A 21675-nucleotide genomic window follows, 5' to 3' on the forward strand; every position below is an offset into this window, starting at 1 on the left:
TGCAGGCTGCATTTTGGATGGATTTAGAGCTGTTATTCAGTTCTTCTACCTCAGTGCGAACAGCGAGTACACTGTTTGATTAAAGATTATATTGACCTATAAACTACCCGGGTGACGGGGAACAAATATCCTGTAGCGATGATAAATTTAGATCTACGCCGTTCCAGCAAAGCTTGAAGTGTTGCCACGGTTCCTGAGCGGAGAATATATCCCTACATGTAATCCGTAACTAACTGCTACAAAAATGCATTTTCAAATCCCGGATAGAAGTAATTTAGTGTTACGGACGACACCCGGGGTTAGTCTTTTGTTGGATCCTCAAAGCTTGCATTAAAGAAATCTCCTTATAACACAGCTTGATACATGCTGCTCCACGTCGTCCTCCACACACAGATTAATCGCTGTTGAATTATTGACTTTTTCCAGATGACTTGAAATTAAATTCGCTGTACTCTGGGTATGAAAAGGATCATGTAATGTTGTTTCACACATCTCATCTTGTGATGGAAAAATGCAAGGCATGTTGAGAGGCCCCAGTATGATGAGTAGGATGTTCTTTCGGCCCCGGGGAGGGGGGAAGATGGTCCCCAATATGATGGGAGACCTCTCCAACAGAACACAATGACATGCAGATAAGAAGATGGAGGAACATTTATGCAGATTGTACATGCTGAAGCAAGTCGACATTGCACCCATTTAGTATCGAGTGCTTATTTGGATGTCATTTTGGCTGTATTGTCTTTGCAACTCTGCAAATGAAAGACACAGACCGAGCTGGATCGAGTGGTCTGTGCGTGATTTGAGTCTGAAGTTTAGCCCCAGAAGCACCTGTAGCGCTACCCCCTATGCGAGGTAGATGTAGATTTAGATAGGAGTGCCAGAACCTGAGCAAGATGAGTAAGATGCTGTGTGGGCACTCCCTTTCTCTTCTCCCTCTACTGCAGCCAGGACCCATACCTGGTACTGATGAAATGTCTGCCCCAGTGCCCCCAGCTCTCAGCCGCCCCGGCCCCACTCCACCACACCCCACCGCCGTGCTTAGAATCACAGGGAGTGAGAAGGGCGCTGAGAGCAGTGGAGAGAGAGGCTGGCTAAAAGGGACAGTGATAGAGTGAGGGTGCGTTGAGACCAGCTGCTCTTGAGGCTACACAGAGACAATAGGTTCACAGAGTGTTACAGGTCCATTGAAGCAGTTATTATCTCCATATTAAATTATTTCTGGAAAAAAATTAAGTATCTGATTATTTTTGGCCATTTTAATAGAAAACAAACTACTTTTTAGCAATTTCTCAAGCAAGAATGTTGCTACGATTGTCTGGGAGTGGGGAGGGGAAAACTGAAAATTAGATGTTATTGGCAGGGAGGTTTGGAACTCTTTCTTATTGGTCTATTACCTAATTTACCACATGGTGATGTCACCATGGAAGGCCAAAACAGCATCCTAACAAAACATGCAGAGATTTCAGGCAGTCTTTTTAAAAACCTCTTACATGATAATTTTCACAATTTTACAGTATTATTCCAACCTCATAGCGTGGAAATATGTTTGTATATGTACAGTGCATTAGGAAAGTATTCAGACTTCCCTTTTTTACAGCCGTGTTCTAAAATGGATAAAATTAAACATGTTCCTCATCAATCTAAACACAATACCGCATAATGACAAAGCGAGAAAAGGTTTTTAGAAATGTTTGCAAATGTATATATAAAAAAAACTGTGAAATACCTTATTTACATACGTATTTAGACCCTTTGCTATGAGACTCAAAGTTGACCTCAGGTGCATCCTGTTTCCATTGATCGTCCTTGATCAGTGGTGGAAAAAGTACCCAATTTTCATACTTGAGTAAAAGTATAGATACCTTATTAGAAAATTACTCAAGTGAAAGTCACTCAGTAAAATACTACTTGAATAAAGTTCTAAAAGTATTTGATTTTAAATATACTTAAGTATCAAAAGTAAATGTAATTGCTCAGATATACTTAAGAATTGAAAGTAAAAGTATACATTTCAAATTCCCTATATTAAACAAACCAGATGGAACATTCAGACATAATTTACAAGCATTTGTGTTTCGTCAGTCCGCCAGATCAGAGGCAGTAGGGATGACCAGGATATTCTCTTGTTAAGTTTGTGAATTGGATAATTTTCCTGTCCTGGTAAGCATTCAAATCAAATCAAATGTATTTATATAGCCCTTCGTACATCAGCTGATATCTCAAAGTGCTGTACAGAAACCCAGCCTAAAACCCCAAACAGCAAGCAATGCAGGTGTAGAAGCACGGTGGCTAGGAAAAACTCCCTAGAAAGGCCAAAACCTTAGAAGAAACCTAGAGAGGAACCATGCTATGAGGGGTGGCCAGTCCTCTTCTGGCTGTGCCGGGTGGAGATTATAACAGAACATGGCCAAGATGTTCAAATGTTCATAAATGACCAGCATGGTCAAATAATAATAATCACAGTAGTTGTTGAGGGTGCAGCAAGTCAGCACCTCTGGAGTAAATGTCAGTTGGCTTTTCATAGCCGATCATTAAGAGTATCTCTACCGCTCCTGCGGTCTTTAGAGATTTGAAAACAGCAGGTCAAAATGTAATGAGTACTTTTGGGTGTCAGGGAAAATTAAGTAAAAAGTATATTATTTTCTTTAGGAATGTAGTGAAGTAAAAGTTAAGTACAGGTACCCTAAAAATGACTTAAGTATTTTTACTTAAGTACTTTACACCACTGCTTGAGATGATTCGACAACTTGATTGGAGTCCACCTGTGATAAATTAAATTGATTGGACATTATTTGGAAAGGGACACACCTGTCTATATAAGGTCCCACAGTTGACAGTGCATGTCAGAGCAAAAACCAAGCCATGAGGTCGACGGAATCGTTCGTAGAGCTCCGACACAGGATTGTCGAGGCACAGATCTGGGGAAGGGTACCAAAGAATGTCTGCAGTATTGAAGGTCCCCAAGAACAAAGTGGCCTCCATCATTCTTAAATGGAAGAAGTTTGGAGCCACCAAGACGCTTCCTAGAGCTGGCCACCCGGCCAAACTGAGCAATCGGGGGAGAAGGGCCTTGGTCAGGGAGGTGACCAAGAACCCAGTGGCCTCTCTGACAGAGCTCCAGAGTTCCTCCGTGGAGATGGGAGAACCTTCCAGTAGGACAACCATCTCTGCAGCACTCCACCAATCAGATCTTTATCGTAGCGTGGCCAAACGGAAGCCAATCCTCAGTAAATGGCACAGCCCGCTTGGAGTTTGCCAAAAGGCACCTAAAGGATTCTCAGACCATGAGAAACAAGATTCTCTGGTCTGATGAAAGCAAGATTGAACTCTTTGGCCTGAATGCCAAGCGTCATGTCTGGAGGAAACCTGGCACCATCCCTACGGTGAAGCATGGTGGTGGCAGCATCATGCTGTGGGCATGTTTTTCAGCAGCAGGGACTGGGAGACTAGTCAGGATCGAACAAATATGAACGGTGCAAAGTACAGGGAGATCCTTGATGAAAACCTGCTCCAGAGCGCTCAGGACCTCAGACTGGGGCGACGGTTCACCTTCCAACAGGACAACGACCCTAAGCACACAGCCAAGACAACGCAGGAGTGGCTTCGGGACAAGTCTCTGTCTTTGAGTGGTTCAGCCAGATCCCGGACTTGAACCCGATCTAACAGCTCTGGAGAGACCTGAAAATAGCTGTGCAGCAACGCTCCCCTTCCAACCCGACAGAGCTTGAGAGGATCTGCATAGAAGATTGAGAGAAACTCCCCAAATACAGGTGTGGCAAGCGTCATACCCAAGAAGACTCAATGCTTTAATCGCTGCCAAAGGTGCTTCAACAAGTACTGAATAAAGGGTCTGAATACTTATGTAAATCTGATATTTCAGTTTTGTAAATTTGCAAACATTTCTAAAAACCTCTATTTGCTTTGTCATTAGGGGGTATTGTGTGTAGATTGATGGGGGGAAAATAATTTAGTAGATTTTAGAATAAGGTTGTAATGTAACAAAATTTGGGAAAGTCAAGGGGTCTGAAGACTTTCCGAATGCACTGTATATACTCTGCACTCCTCAGTAAACTGTCCATCTCAGTGTACCCGACGCAAGACCCACTGGTTGATGCTTATTTATAAAACCCTCTTAGGCCTCACTCCCCCCTGAGATACCTCCTCATCCTCCACATACACCTGTTCTGCCAGTCACATTCTGTTAAAAGTCCCCAAAGCACACACATCCCTGAGTCGCTCCTCTTTTCAGTTCGCTGCAGCTAGTGGACTGGAACGAGCCACAAAAACACTCAAACTGGACAGTTTTATCTCCATCTCTTCATTCAAAGACTCAATCATGGACACTCTTACTGACAGTTGTGGCTGCTTCGTGTGATGTATGGTTGTCTCTCCCTCTTGCCTTTGCTGTTATCTGTGCCCAATAATGTTTGTACCATGTTTTGTGCTGCTACCATGTTGTGCTGCTGTCATGTTGTGTTGTTGCCATGCTGTGTTGTCTTAGGTCTCTCTTTATGTAGTGTTGTGGTGTCTATCTTGTCGTGATGTGTGCTTTGTCCTACTTTTTAACTTTTTATTATCCCAGCCCCCATCCTCGCAGGAGGCCTTTTGCCTTTTGGTAGGCCGTCATTGTAAATATGAATTTGTTCTTAACTGACTTGACTAGTTAAATAAAGGTGAAATAAAAAAATATATTCACACAGTGCTGTGAAAAAGTATTTGCCCCCTTCCTGATTTCTTATTTTTTATCACATTTGTCACAATTAAATGTTTCAGATTATCAAACAAATGTTAATATTACACAAAGATAACCCAAGTAAACACACAATGCAGTTTAAGTGCTAATTTTATTTAAGGGAAAAAAGCTATCCGAACCTTCATGGCCCTATGTGACAAAGTAATTGCCCCCCCCCCCTTGTTAAATCATGAATTTACTGTGGTTAATCACATTTTTTGGAAAGCTGAGTAAAATTTCACTAGCCACACCCAGGCCCGATTTATTGCCAGACCTGTTGAATCAAGAAATCACTTAAATAGAACCTGTCTGACAAAGTGAAGTAGGCCAAAAGATCTCAAAAAGCAAGACATCATGCCGCGATCCAAAGAAATTCAGGAATAGATGAGAAACAAAGTAAATAACATTTATCAGTCTGGAAGGGTTACAAAGCCATTTCTAAGGCTTTGTGACTCCAGCGAACCACGGTGAGAGCCATTTTCCACAAATGGAGAACATTTGGAACCGTGGTGAACCTTCCCAGGAGTGGCTGGCCTACCAAAATTACCCCAAGAGCACAGCGATGACTCATCCAAGAGGTCACAAAAGAACCCACAACAACATCTAAAGAACTGCAGGTCTCACTTGCCTCAGTTAAGGTCAGTGTTCATGACTCAACCATTAGAAAGAGACTGGGCAAAAATGGCATCCATGGCAGAGTTCCAAGGCGAAAACCACTGCTGACTAAAAAGAACATAAAGGCTCGTCTCACTTTTGGAAAAAAACATCTTGATGATTTGGACTGATGAGACAAAAGTTGAGCTTTTTGGAAGGGGTGTGTCCCGTTACGTCTGGCGTAAAAGTAACACAGCATTTCAGAAAAAGAACATCATACCAACAGTCAAATATGGTGGTGGTAGTGTGATGGTCTGGGGCTGCTTTGCTGCTTCAGGACCTGGACGACTTGCTGTGATTGATGGAACCATGAATTCTGCTCTCTACCAAAAAATCCTGAAGGGGAATGTCCGGCCATCAGTTCGTGACCTCAAGCTGAAGCGCACTTGGGTTCTGCAGCAGGACAATGATCCTAAACACACCAGCAAGTCCACCTCTGAATGGCTTTAAAAAAGCAAAATGAAGGTTTTGGAGTGGCTTAGTCAAAGTCCGGACTTGGAATCCGATTGAGATGCCGTGGCGTGACCTTAAAAAGGCGGTTCATGCTCAAACCCTCCAATGTGGCTGAATTAAAACAATTCTGCAAAGAAGAGTGGGCCAAAATTTCTCCACAGCGATGTGAAAGACTCATTGCCAGTTATTGCAAACGCTTGATTGCAGTTGTTACTGCTGAGAGTGGCACAACCAGTTATTAGGTTTAGGGAGCAATTACTTTTTCACATAGGGCCATGAAGGTTCGGATAGCTTTTTTCCCCCCTTAATAAATAAAATCATAACTTAACTGCATTTTGTATTTACTTGGGTTATCTTTGTGTAATATTTAAATTGGTTTGATCTGAAACGTGTCACGTGCAAAAAAATAAATCAGGAAGGGGGCAAATACTTTTTCACAGCACTGTGTGTGTGTATATGTATGTATATACATACATAATACATACAGTGGCAAGAAAAAAGAATGAGAACCCTTTGGAATTACCTGGATTTCTGCATAAATTGGGCATAAAATATGATCTGACCATCTAAGTCACAACAGTAGACACACACAGTGTGCTTAAACTAATAACACACAAATTATTGTATTTTTATTGTCTATTGAATACATCGTTTAAACATTCAGTTGAGGAAAACGTATGTGAACGCCTAGGCTAATGACTTCTCCAAAAGATGATTGGAGTCAGGAGTCAACTAACCTGGAGTCCAAGAGATGAGATGAGATATTGGTTAGAGTTGCCCTGTCGTATACAAAATACTCACCAAATTTGAGTTTGCTATTCGCAACAAGCATTGCCTAATGTGAACCTTGCCTCGAACAAAAGAGACCTCAGAAGACCTAAGATTAAGAGTTGACTGGCATAAAGCTGGAAAGGGTTACAAAAGTACGGTGATCCGGAAAGTTTCAACCTTTTCCCAGCCCTTAGAGCATGTCCGTGTGTCTTCTCTCATGGTGGCGACTGAAGGATTCCTCAATTACAGCCCTCCTAGATAATGAATAGTTAGTTAGCTATCACCCAGATTATCCATGTAAAATATTATTTTAATTAGCCTAGGTCTACTTATTAACACTCTGGCTTCATGATCAACGTCTCAATAACACAGCAGTCTAATGACGCTTAGGATCTCAGTTGAGAAAACCTTCCCTCTAAGAAAGCATCACTATTTCTGTCATTGAGTAGAGTAATTGCTAGCCAAAGCTTTAGATTGTTATGATAGCCAGAGAAATGTTATAGCCTTGGGTGTTTTTTGTTCTGAAGGACGGAGGTCCCTGGTTTGACTGAGACTGCAGTACAGTAAGCGGCTAAGTGCAAGGCTCTTCTTCATTTATGAATAATCCTCCTCTCCGTACTCTTGAGTGGAAGGAAGACTTTCAGGTCGTTATCCTGTGTCCTTGTGTCCTTGGGATGCCTTCGCCTCATCAATTAGAAGCCAGTTTAATGATCCTGACTTGAGGCAGTGCTAGGTATTGACAGTGGGGATTTATCTCTCCTTCTCTGTTCCTCTTTTTCTCTGGCCCCCTTCTCACCATCTGACAGCAAGGAGACTTTAATTTCCTCCATGTCATTTTTTGTGGTTGTTAAATGGCCATAGGCCTCATTTAACACTTAATTGCTTAAAAAGTTGTATCTCTGAATGTCCTTATACAGCCAACTCTAGTCCTATGTGCAGGAAGCTTATGCCCCAGCAGGAAGCTATGCACCAGCCAGAACCTCTCCTGTCTCCAGACTACGTGCTGGGAGCACCAGTGAGGAGCGATTCACAGATGGGCCTAGTATTAGCATAGAAATCTTTTTTTATTCCTTTTGCTTGAGTTCTAGGTCTTGAAGAGTTAACATTGAGAATGCAAATCCCTTTTAAGACTTTTTGCAAATGACTGCTCGCCTGTCATTTTATTCCAAAGCTCCAAGCTCCATTACTATTGAAAGAGGTATACTCCATTATTACTTCCTCTTTGCTTAGCTTAAATACCAGGATAAGTGAAATGGCTTGCGTGATGTGATTATTCGTTTTTGTGGGTCCAAATAAGCTGGATGTATTTAAGCTTGCTACTGTTAATTTTCCTGCCTTTTGTCCCCAAATAAACGTGTGAATGTGGTAATTTCTTCTGCGTAATTAAAAGGAAAAACAAGTTAAGAATGATCGATAGTATAATAGCACATAACGATATAATGGCATCATGTAAGGCAGTTGAATGCAGTGTGTTTAACTCGATCTGGAAAGTGCACTGCCACCATTGCACGACTGACAGTGAGTGTGTGAGGGAAGGAGGCTCAATGGGGTTGAGGGAGTATGATTTCTTCTGTAAGTTAATGTTGAACGACTGGAACTAGTTTCTACCTCCCATGTGATGCCCCAGGTAATTATGTAGCCATGCACACATTTTGGATAGATGTGCATAACTTTACAATAAATTAATGCTGTAGTATGTAACCTTTTGGGCACCGTGACCAAATTCACATAAAAATGTGAGTTAAACACAGTGTATAAAACATTAGGAACACCTTCCTAATTTTGAATTGCACCCCCCTTTTGCCCTTAGAACACCCATCCATTCACCGGGCTATGGACTCTACAATGTGTTCCACAGGGATGTTCCACAGGGATGTTGGCCAATGTTGACTCCAACGCTTCCCACAGCTGTCAAGTTGGAATTTTAGCAACCAGGAAATGGCGGAGCGGTTTTACATATTGCACCTTTAAATATTAGAAGTGTCTTATTGCGCTTCATCTATTTTAGATTCTCTCAATCTTCATACTCCTGTTCTCTTAGGGTGTCCCGTCCCTCTGTCCTCTCCTCCCCCTCTCCATAGGGAGGAAGTATGGTTCAATATCAGTTCACACACTCTTGGCCAGGGAACACACCTTTTAGTCTTTGTCTGAGGGGACAGAGGCCGCTGTCAGACTATTCTACCTGCTGACAGGAGGCACGGAGAGCTGGAGGATGAATTACTTCAAACTGTTAGCGCCTGAGCGCTAGCTGTTGGCTGGGCTGGCTGGCACTCTAATCACGAGGAAATTGTGGTCCGCCAGCCGCTGTGGGCATTGATTAGTTCTCTTACACACCGGTGGTGTCTCCTAGCTGCTCTGTCTTCTCTCTGGGTTTTATTGACTTTAAGGAGTTCATATGAATTATCTTAAATCCATGTGAATTCACAATGCAGATGGCTTACGTGTATAATTTATGCTGCTGCTCTTGCTTTTCACTCAATATGTATGTGAATGGTGTGTGTATGGACGTTTATGTGAATAGGAAAGGTTTGTATAGCACTAGTTAAATAGAATGAGCTATGACTAGAATACAGTATGTAAAGTAAAACAATATTAAAGTGACCAGTGTTGAGTGACTCGTACATTATAATAAGTGTGCTATTGGCACAGTGGGCGATTTAATTGTGAAATTACAAATGTACCTCAACAATGCGCAGCAGCAGGTTCTAGGCTTGGTGGTGAATGGAAAATGTATCTTATCCATAGTGAGAAACCAAGCTTTGCATCTGTGGTAGGATCAGATCACAACACGCAGAGCACCACATCAGACCAGACAGGTCAGGGTGCTCATTGACAATCAGGGAGACATGCTGCCAAAGTTGGGAGGTATTATGCAACCCAGATCTAGAGAGATGACAGGCAGGCCTGTCTGATGGTGAGTTAAACAGATGTGGGCCTGTTTAGTCAGTGGTGAATCGTGACTATTGGACTTAGGCCTTCAGAGGGACCAAAAATCTTCCAATACGTTGTATCAAACTCAAGAAGATAACAAAAAACATAGCGTCATTTAATGCGCCCGACATGATGTCTTCTGGAGTCGGACAATTCTAGTTGTATTGAAGGAGGAGCAATGCTTTTTGATGACATCATGAATGAATCAAACAGGCCTGGCCGCGCTTCAGGCTGCGTACAAATGGACACAACACGTGACACACAGCATAAAATAATGTGACCAGCAAGACAAAAAAAACACTGTTTACAACACCTATGCTAGCCTAAGGCCACTATCACACAATCACCAATAGTGACAACAACAGTGTCACATCAAAGGTGCCAGGCTCGTTGTGCTGAAAGGACAGTGACCGTAATACCTGTGCACTCTACTGGCCTGAAGGAGAGACAGTTTTGGTCGAACACATAGACACGGCTGATAGACAGACGACAGCAGTCGCACATCAATTAATGTTAAAGATTAAGCAGTCCATTCACTCCAGTAAGCCCCATGAAATCATAACAATACAAAAGCATTTTCACAAATGAAATTAACAAACCAGCTGTTACTTCCGATTGCAAATTCAATTTCATCAGCTTAATCGCACTAACCGGTGATCTAAAGTTTATATTTGGCCACTATGTTTCAGTCATTTTCAAAGCGATAACTAACAGCAAGCGAGCTGCAACAAAAAACAGTGCCACTCACCAGATGATAATTTGTAAATAAAGTTTGAAAGAAGATGAAAAGTTAATCTTGAAAAGGGTGATTTTAACAAATTAGCGACAGCATCCACATTGACGTTGATAACAACTGCTGCAGTCGCTGTCGCTATTGTCAAAATAATACAACACAAGCTAGCTAACTTTACTTGCCTTCACGGGGGAAAAGTACTGCTTGCACCACTGATTTTCTCTTGCGCTCTCAGTAGGCCTCTGAGAAAGCCTAGACACGTCACCTTTTTCTTTTTAAGGTCCCGCCCTTTACAAGTCAAAATGTGATTGGTTCATTCCACTGTCACTCGAAAATTCTGCTCTAATACAGTTGAATGCTAGAGGCCTTCTGTCCAGCTTCTGAAGGCTGAGCCTATGGCTGGCTGACCAAGCTTGATTTTTCTACCCGGAGACCACCTGTCACGATCGTCGTCAAGGAAATTACCGGACCAAGGTGCAGCGTGGTAAGCGTACATTCTTTTATTTTTAATGTCGCCAACAAAAACAATAACCAACAAAACGAACGTGAAGCTCTGTAAGGCCACTAACAAAGACAACAACCCACAAATGAGAAAAGGAAAAAAGGCTGCCTAAGTCTGATTCCCAATCAGAGACAACGATAGACAGCTGTCCCTGATTGAGAATCATACCCGGCCAAAAACAAAGAACCAGAAAGCATAGACTTTCCCACCCGAGTCACACCCTGACCAAACAAACATAGAGAATAAAAGGATCTCTACGGTCAGGGCGTGACACCACCAAAGAAAATCCTGATTGGAATTTTTTTTTTATTCAAATTGTAAAGATGAGATATAAATGGAACTACATTTTCATAAATCGTTAGGCCTTCTCTGAAGGTCTACATGGCCCTCAAGGTTCCCCACTGTGTTTAGTTGTGTGTCTCGCTGTCCTCTGGGTGATAGATCTCTCTGATGGCGTAGTGCTCAGGTATGCACTGCTGCCGCTCTTTACATTGGCGTTTTCATTATACCTGGATTGAAGATGCTTATAGCCTACTGTGCTTTCCCAATCCCTATACTATTGAGATGCCATGACAAAATCCTTCTGAAATCCACATAAGGCTCCGGATACACCTAAGGTATTTGACATATTGGTGTCGATGTGCTGTCTTTGAATGAAGTCAGTGGCAGAGGGCTATTGGTTATGGCTGCGATTGTAATTGAATAACCGTGCAACTGACGTTTATGGATCAAGACCCTCATGAATTGTTTTATTTTCATGTAGGTCAATGTCACCTAATAGCAGGAGTGTTTACTAATGATTATAAGCAATTGTTTTGCTAACTTGAACTTTCCAACTGTCCTTTGATGCTTGAGCAGCTAATATGCTAATGTTTTTTTATATTTTTAATTGAACCTTTATTTAACTAGGCATGTCATTTAAGAACAAATTCTTATTTACAATGACGGCCTAGGAACAGTGGGTTAACTTCTTTGTTCAGGGCGCAGAACGACATATTTTTACCTTGTCAGCTCAGGGATTCGATCTTGCAACCTTTCGGTTACTGGCTTGATGCTCTAACCACTAAGCTACCTGCCGCCCCTGTGTATGTGTGTGGAGTGTTATGGCACTTCATTAAAACAATTGTTTGTGTGGACATTCTTTTACACAATGCATGTTTTCGTTGCTTGCTAGTAAATAAATAAATTGGTCTTTTTAAAAAAGGTTGATGTGTCTGACTTCATGAATTATTCAACAGCAGTCGACAAGGTTGTTCCTGCTATGAGGCCTATAATGAGCTAATGTTGTGTCAAATGGACGATGCGCCAATCCTCTCCAATTTGGCATGGTGTAATATGATACATAATCTTTACTCAATTTATACACTAATCAATGCTGAACCGGTCCTAACCAATATTATGCCCTAGACGAGACCAAAAATACTGACGTCCTCCTATCCCCGCAAAGTAGAGTACTAGCCTAGGCTATACAGCGTCGGTTCGCAATGCCCTTCTATGAATGTCCATGTAAAACAGCCAATTTACAGTTTATCCCTGTCATTTAGTTACATTCAATTTTGTCCATGAATTAAATACTCTCCATAATTACAGTAAATTCACTGTTCTCATTCTCGGAGTGGAAACGTTGTTTGCAGAGCTCAAAACCTCTTACACTTGTGAGAAACAAGTTTTGGCTCATTTCATACGATCATTTACATGCGCAATGAGCATGTCCGGTTTCTCGGTCTTGTTGACGTTGCGTGCGCGCCTGAGCACGCATAGAAATACCAGGCCTGCTTCTCACAAATGTAGGAAAATGTCCAGCAGGGATTTTTCTTCTTCATCACACACTAATAAGTCAACAAATCAATTTTTTTTAACATATGAAATTAACCAAAACATTCAAATTATAACAGTTCCTCACAGTATTTGAAGAATCTTTTCAACACTCTCCCCCTCGATAATCCGTGTTGCTGATAAGAAGGTTATGGACATGATGCGTGTATTGGTTTCTATTTTAATGATTGTACATTTCGTCTTCATACTATAACATAGCTGTCCTTGTCATACTTTCCTTGTCAATTCATTATCTTATAGCCTACTTTCAGTAATGCCTAAAGTAGGCCTAGTTTAAAAACAATACGTTTTAAGTGAAGGAGAAATATTTGCTATTTTGGCTGGTTGAGAGAATGCCAAGTGTGCAAAGCTGTCATGAAGGCAAAGGGTGGCTTTCTGAAGAATCTAAAATTGTTTTGCACTTTTTTGATTACTACATGATTCCATATGTGTTATTTAATAGTTTTGATGTCTTCACTATTATTCTACAATCTAGAAAATAGTAAGAATGAAGAAAAACCCTCGAATGAGTAGGTGTTCTATAACTTTTGACCGTTAGTGTACGCTGGTTGCTTTGATTGACGGGTGCTTTTACAGGGGGTTGTGAGTTCACTGATTCTCTCTATAGGCCTATATGTCCTTTCAAAACGTTTTCCGAAATTTGCATGTCTGGACTCCATCTCTTTAATAAGAATCAAATGCTCCTGTCAAGATTGTAAAAAGCCTGTTTTCAGTAGTCTACATTATTTTTCTCATTACCGCGTCCTCTCTTTGAAGAACATATGCCAATGCTGTCGAATGACCGCAGCAGCAGGGTTAGTGACGTTATGCAAATGTTTCGGGAAAAGTGTGACAAAACCCATAGGACTGGTTTTGTGCGTCAAAATAGGATTTGTATTAAATGTTTTTATATGCAGAAAAGCCAACAGACAAGGAAAAGGTAGGCAAATTTCTTTATTTTGAATCTGTTAAAGTTGTCAGTAGGAAAATGTGACAGATCCTCTTCAACCTGGCATTTGTTAATGTATTGATTCATATTTACCATAACATCAAATTCCAAGACCTTCACAGCCCTACTGTTGGTTTCTTGTCAGTCTTCTCTCTGGTCACGTTAGCTTTGTCAGACAGCCAGCTCTGATCTGTGAGAGCAAACACACCATGTCATCGAATCGCTCTCTCCACCAACCTCTTCTCTTCTCTCCTCTCCGTCCTATCCCACAGGTAGAGGTCTCCCTCTCTGCAAAAAATAAAAACACAAAGGCAGATAAAACTGCAACAACAATATTGAAATCTCCAGTTGGCTATCCAAACCTTCAGTAGAATTCTGATTTGCACAGTCTTCCTACTCCGTTAAGCCTCTATCTCAAACATTGTTCTCTGAGTCCTAAATCCCGAGATTCAGTGTCATTCTGATGTGTTGATCCTCAGTAAGGGCGGCCTTCAGGACTCAGCAGAGAGGAGAGGCTGTAGAGAGGCTCCTTATCTTTGTAGCAAGCCTAGCCATGATAATGTTAAAGTTCTTTAACCACACAGATGCCCAATGCGTTACTGCAAAAAATATTGCCACGCTGTTCAATCACCTGCCCATTGATTACGCTGCAGGCCATGTCCTCTTCTCCCTGCCCGGTCCACAACAGGAGCCAGCTGCAATGGGGTGGGGATGGGGTTGTGTTCAGGCTGACTATATGGTTTCCACTGGCTCTCCAGAAATAGCTACCCAGGCCAGCGGTGGCCCTGCCATGGAGACTGCTCTCATTGATCTGGAGCAGGAGAGGCTTGGCACTTTTGGTCCATTCCAGTCCCTCGGTGTGGAAGGCTGTTTCTGAGCTTTTTTTGTCTGTTTATGACTGAATCACTAATACTGCAGAGGAGGTTTATTGTCTGGCTTTTGTCTCTCTGATTGAGGCACTGTCCTCTCATACGACTCTTAGTGGGAGGGTTAGGTGCATTCCTGCGCCACACAGTTTGTATTAGGGCTGGGACTATACCATTATCGCGATACTAGTTGTTGTCGTGGCAAGGAAACAAAACAGGAAGTGGATTTAACTTCTTTAGGAAAACAGCCCTAATGTTGGAAACAAACATCATGTTGTCATCCAGAGTCACACATATATATTTGCCAAACTATAGCACACAATATTCTACATACAGCGGGTTTATAAAGGAACAAAGTTTGGTCTGCTTCGTGTTCATTATTGCCATGGGGAAAAAACATGGCTATACTAGTATTGTCACAGCCCTAGTTTGTATGCGATGTGTGGTCTAGGGGTTAAGGAGTAATGTGAAGGAACCAGATCACCCGCATGAAACAAATCCAGTTAATTCCTGGTTTTGAATAAAGCCTGTTCATCCGTCATTTGTTTGTCGCTCTGTCATGGTTGGCTCTGGACTTTATACGCAGCGGGCTCATTATCAGGCTCCTATAATCTTATTGGTTTGTATTTGTGTTAGCGTTCCACCTAATGCAGCATCTATCTAGGCTTATCTCTCTGAGTCCCATTTAATGAGGCAACTTGCTAATTAAGTGGAATAATTACTCACAGAGACTGTTTTTCCTGCCTTGGGAGAGCATGAGGAGGTCATATCACACAGCTCTTCACCTATTAACCCCCAGCCTGTTAGTTGGCACACACAAGTGAAAAATAAAGACTACAACAGAAACCGTCCTACCCTTAAATCATTTTCAAATCAAATTTTCTCTGTTGGGATTTTCCAGGGGTGATAAGATCCCATTCTTTTCAAGCCCCTTCTCTCCTCAAGAAAGCTAATTTATTTCTGCTGATGAGACAATGTTCGGTGGGCAACAGTAATGGGAGTTCACAGAGACATTTCAGAGAAACTGCTATCTTAGGCAACATTAACTCCTCCTATTAATTACCTCAGTGATTGGTATTCAGAGGCTGGTTGCCTGTAGGGGGGAGGGGAGGATCAATTCTCTCAACCGGACGGTGCACTGGAAGAGAGGACCTTGATCATCCCCCTACTCCTTCTCTTTTTCTCCTGTATAATAACTAACATGTGGCATGTAGCTTTCCATTCACTGGCCACTTCTGTTTGACCGGGTCCAGTGGGGTTGTCACTCTCACTAACCTTGGCTCGGGAGGAATGTCAGTCTAAACTGAAGCATGGGGGATCTCTAGGCTATTTTTAGACTCTTTGGAAGAGTGAGTCCAGTGATTGTGCTGTGTTGTCAATTGATAGGCTCTATCGTCAGACGCTTATGTTTTGAAACGCCGTTTCTGAAGAGTAGCCTAGCTCTCTGGTTTCCCAAGGGCCGATGCTGTAGGGAGGGTTTGCATGAATGGCGCTGCAGATGGAGTATTGATTTTGAAGCTGGCTGTATACTTTTTATTAAACACTCCTTCCAGCTGCTAATTGTTTGCCCCAGACACAAGATTTTCAATCCCACAGCTACAGTAGTAGCTAGCGTTATTGTTCAGTGAATTCACCTTGGACAGTAATGGATTTTCCAGAGTTATTTGTATCTGTAGCACCCTTTTGCCTTGACTGTTGTTTTTTCCCATTCTGCTGCGCTGAGGTAAATTTCTACTCTATCTTACCAGCGTCATAAAGCACAACATCTTAAATCATGGCCCCACGAGGCATGAGGCTCTCTCTACCACAAACAGCCACTTGTCCTTGGCGAGGGATAATGTCAAGTAGCACACCGGGTAATTGCAAATGGGAAAAAGGAATCAGGGGTTTCAGTGTGTTTTAAGGTTGAAGGGTCTCTTCTCAAGGTAAACAGTCACTGGCGCGTGTGTTTGTGTAGCCTAGCTTATATTTATTTCTACGTCTATGAAAGGGTGTGCGTGCGTGCTGTGTATTGAGTCTCAGGAGTCAGAGTGCTCCCCTATGGGAGTGATCTCAGCAGCCTTCAACCCAGCCTGGCCATCAGGTAGGCAGCAGCAGCAGCACGGTGACTCAGGTAATAATATAGCCTTGACCAGCACACAACAGGGAACTGAGAAAGGACAGAAGGAAAAGCACTCTGAATAGGTTTTGGTTATGAAGCCAGTCGACACTTGTCACTACAGGTATTTTTATTTTATACCATCCATCTCTCAGACTACCGTTGTTTTTTTCTTCTTCCCAGGAATCAATTATAGAAGCAGACAATGAGCTGGGGCATTGACATGTGTTCTACAATGGAGGCTTACTTCTTGGTGTTACACACTTTATCAGCCCCATTCATGCAGTCTTTCAGTCAGGACCTTGTTCTGTCGCCTTGAGCCACTAAGACTCTTTCTGGAGCTCTTTCTGTTGTGAATGTGTAGAGGATAAACCTCTTACTGGGCTGGAACCGAAGCCTTTCAGGGTGCCAGGCCAACCCATAGCAGAAGAGGTTTAAGCCCAGGACAGAGGATGAGGAGAGGATGGAGGACAGAGAGGGAGCCAGACGGGTAGGTCTCTCTGACGGCCGCCCTTTAGATTGAGCTGCACCTCCCCTATAACTATTACCCAGGCCGTTGCTGTAAGTGAGAATGTATTCTCGGTCAACTCATCTGGTAAAACAAGGGGTGAATAAATACGAAAGATGGAGAAATCCTCTCCGTTCGCTCTTTAACCTTCCCTAGGGAGAAACTCTTTGACTTGATGTTTTCTCTCTCACTCTTTTTCAGTTTATCTTTCAGTTTCTCTCTGTTTATCCTTCTCCCTCTTTTGCTCTCTCTTTCTCTCTGAGCGTGTGATAGGGAGAGTGTGCGAGAGGGAGAGACAATGCATACCAAAGTGCAAGTGTCTTTGTGCTTAAGAAACCTTCTCCTTATCAGTGACAGGCTCATTGATTACTGTCGCGACTGCCTTTCGATTGGTCCCCTGTGATGAATGGGACCGGGCCTAAGATATCCAGCCAGCACTCATCATTCTTCTTCTGGCAGAGCACAATATCTCTGTGTTCTGTTGCCATGAGAAAATGCAGAATCTTCCCGGAAACATTCCTTCCTTGTCCCCTTATGTCCTCCACTCATAACATTTGGGCCAGGTGACAGGCTGAACGGATATGAAGTCGTCCTCCGTGACACACAGGCGCACATGCACACTACGCAGGCACAGGCGCACACATGAGCAAACAGATGAGCGCACGCGCACTCAACCTCCCTAGTCCCCACAAGCGGGTCGGGCAGTGAGGCTGCTGGTTTCCCACTTTGTGATGGCACAGGGTGTGATTCATCTTCCAGGCTGTTGGCCTTGGTGGCCGTTATCATCCAGCTGTAATTGCCTAGTTTTTCACATGGCTGCTCCACTTGGCTCTGCTGTGTGTGCCCGTCTGGAAGAGGATGGTACAGTAGGAGGAATTACCATATTACTCCACTGCTAATGTTTCTGTGCCTGTCTCTCTGCTCCACAATGTTGTTATGGATGTAGCTAGCATATTATCAGAGTTAAACCCAGAGGCCCAACATCGTGATACTTCCGGGAACGCTTCACGATGCGGACTTGACAGACCAGACGGGTTTGGGAAGTCAACGGGAGAAGTGAAAAATTCTTCCTTTTTAGGTGTTAATTTTCCCCCTTTTTAGGTGTTAATTTCCCCCCTTTTTAGGTGTTCATTTCCCCCCGTTTTAGGTGTTCATTTTCTCCCTTTTTAGGTGTTCATTTTCTCAATCTAAAGACACTACGTAGATTCGAGCCAATGTCTGAAGTAGCTGGATGTGTTATTACTCCATCCTCATGAATGTGACAAACTGACACGTTTTCATTTTCGCCAAAAATAAGTTCATATCGAACGAGTGCCTTTTGATTTGACGGCCTGCACGGTCATGCCCGATGACGTGTTTTCTGTGCATAAGCTCAGCAAGCCAACGTCGCCACGACATCGTCTACAAGCATGACTGGGGATTTCTATTGGAGAAGCAGTTTCTAGTGTACTGTCTGTTATCGTACTTTTTAAACCATTTTATGCAGTGGTGATCAGCTTATCACATGTACATCTAGAATTCTAGATATTTCATGTAATACTCCTAGTCCAGTTATAGTTGGAAATAGGGATGTACCTATGACATTTTTGGCCGATACCGATATCCGATATTTTCCTTGCCATAAAATCCTATACCGATAACCGATATTTAAAATTTTAGCGGCCTTTTAAGCATTCTAGTACAGTTAAATAGTTGAAACACACACACACACTGACCAAAAAGTTATTTTGTTAGCATTTCCGTATGTCACGATTACCAGTAAAACATAATCAAAACCTATTTCTTTCACTAACTTGCTGTGCTGTTTCATTGTTCATTTCATCAGTCGTTTCACTGTCATTGTGTCCGTTTCCATCTTGTTCAGCTCTGTCTGTAACATTTCACGTAAACCCTGTTTCTTGTCTGCATCGAAGTAGCGGTCCTTGTACCTAGCATCGAGCATGGTGGCGACACAGTAAAGAGGCTCAGAGAGAATGCCTGTTAACGAAGTAGCGGTCCTTGTACCTAGCATCGAGCATGGTGGCGACACAGTAAAGAGGCTCAGGGACAATGCCTGTTAACGAAGTAGCGGCCCTTGTACCTAGCATCGAGCATGGTGGCGACACAGTAAAGAGGATGAGAGAGAATGGCACCGAATAGCTTGTTCACAGCCTCTAGTAGAGTACTTTTCCAAGTTAACCCCACTGTCTGTGTCGGCACTTTTGTTGAGCAAGCGTTTCAATGGCATGCAGACGCAGTTGATGAGCTTATTGGATAGGGGGGTGCTCCCTTTGCTGTTCCCTGAAGTCAACGATCATCTCTTGTTTTGCTGACATTGAGTGAGAGGTTATTTTCTTGACACCACACTCCGAAGGCCCTCACCTCCTCCCTGTAGGCTGTCTTGTCGTTGTTGGTAATCAAGCCCAACACTGTAGTGTCGTCTGCAAACTTGATGATTTGAGTTGGAGGCGTGCATGGCCACGCAGTCATGGGTGAACAGGGAGTACTGGAGGGGCCTGAGAAAGCACACTTGTGGGGCCCCAGTGTTGAGGATCAGCGGAGTGGAGATGTTGTTTCCTACCTTCACCACCTACGGGCAGCCCGTCAGGAAGTCCAGGACCCAGTTGCACATGGCGTGGTCGAGACCCAGGGTCTCAAGCTTAATGATGTGTTTGGAGGGTACTATGGTGTTGAATGCTGAGCTGTAGTCAATGAACAGCATTCTTACATAGGTATTCCTCTTGTCCAGGTGGGATAGGGCAGTGTGATGGCGATTGCGTCGTCTGTGGACTAATTGTGGCGGTAAGCATATTGGAGTGGGTCTATGGTGACAGGTAGGGTGGAGGTGATATGATCCTTGACTTGTCTCTCAAAGCATAGTCATTTAGTTCAGTTACCTTAGCTTTCTTGGGAACAGGAACAATGGTGGCCATCTTGAGGCATGTGGGGACAGCAGACTGGGATAGGGATTGATTGAATATATCCATAAACACACCAGCCAGCTGGGTTGTGCATGCTCCGAGGACGCGGCTAGGGATGCCATCTGGGCCGGCAGCCTTGCGAGGGTTAACACGTTTAGCTGTTTTACTCACGTCGGCCACAGAGAAGGAGAACCCTGTCTTTGGTAGCGGGCCGTGTCGGTGGCACTGTATTGTCCTCAGAGTGTGCAAAGAAGTTGTTTTCATTTGTCTGGGAGCAAGACGTCGATGTCTGCGACAGGGCTGGTTTTCTTTTTGTAATCCGTGATTGTCTGTAGACCCTGCCACATACTTCTCGTGTTTGAGCCGCTGAATTGCGACTCCGCGTTCTCACGACTCCGCATTCTCTCTATACTGATGCTTTGCTTGTTTGATTGCCTTACGGAGGGATTAACTACACTGTTTGTATTCAACCATGTTTCCCGTCGCCTTGCCATGATTAAATGCGGTTGTACGTGCTTTAAGTTTTGCGCGAATGCTGCCATCAATCCACGGTTTCTGGTTAGGGAAGGTTTTAATAGCCACAGTGGGTACAACATAGACGTCGACCGATTAATCGGAATGGACGATTAATTAGGGCCGATTTCAAGTTTTCATAACAACCGTCATTTTTGGACACAGATTATGACCAATTGCACTCCACGAGGAGACTGCGTGGCAGGCTGACTACCTGTTATGCGAGTGCAGCAAGGAGCTAAGGTAAGTTGCTAGCTAGCATTAAACTCATCATATAAAAAACAATCAATCTTAACATAATCACTAGTTAACTACACATGGTTGATGATATTTCTAGTTTATCTAGCTTGTCCTGCGTTGCATATAATCAATGCGGTGCGTGCTAATTTATCATCGAATCACAGCCTACTTCGCCAAACGGGTGATGATTTATCAAGCGCATTCGCGAAAAAAGCACCGTCATTGCACCAATGTGTACCTAACCATAAACGTGAATGCCTTTCTTAAAATCAATACACAAGTATATATTTTTAAACCTGCATATTTAGTTAATATTGCCTGCTAACATGAATGTTTTTTAACTAGGCAAATTGTGTCACTTCTCTTGAATTCTGTGCAAGCAGTTTGGGCCGCCTGGCTCGTTGCGAACTGTGTGAAGACCATTTCTTCCTAACAAAGACCGTAATTAATTTGCCAGAATCATAATTATGACATAACATTGAAGGTTGTGCAATGTGACAGCAATATTTAGACTTAGAGATGGGGGGTTAGATAAAATACGGAACGGTTCCGTATTTCACTGAAAGAATAAACGTTTTGTTTTCAAAATGACAGTTTACGGATTTGACCATATTAATCTCTCTGGGATATTCGGGACGGTAGCGTCCCACCTCGTCAACAGCCAGTGAAATTGCAGGGTGCCAAATTCAAAACAACAGAAATCCCATAATTAAAATTCCTCAAACATACAGGTATTTTACACCATTTTAAAGATACACTTGTTGTAAATCCAGCCACAGTGTCCGATTTCAAAAAGGCTTTACGACGAAAGCACACCAAACGATTATGTTAGGTCAGCACCTAGTCACAGAAAAACAGCCATTTTTCCTACCAAAGAGAGGAGTCACAAAAAGCAGAAATAGAGATAAAATTAATCTTCATCAGATGACACTCAAAGGACTTCATGTTACACAATACATGTATGTTTTGTTCGATAAAGTTCATATTTACATCCAAAAATCTCAGTTTAC

At 42.8% G+C, this 21675-nt stretch overlaps 1 protein-coding gene across 4 annotated transcripts in view; it reads left to right on the forward strand.

Annotated features, from left to right (window-relative positions):
• The window catches only part of LOC139543782 (poly [ADP-ribose] polymerase tankyrase-1-like), a 117495-nt gene that overhangs the window by 25289 nt on the left and 70531 nt on the right, over positions 1–21675 (forward strand). The gene's annotated exons all lie outside the window — the stretch shown is intronic.

The sequence above is a fragment of the Salvelinus alpinus genome, chromosome 18 (genome assembly GCF_045679555.1).
Source record: "Salvelinus alpinus chromosome 18, SLU_Salpinus.1, whole genome shotgun sequence".
Classification (NCBI taxonomy): Eukaryota; Metazoa; Chordata; class Actinopteri; order Salmoniformes; family Salmonidae; genus Salvelinus; species Salvelinus alpinus.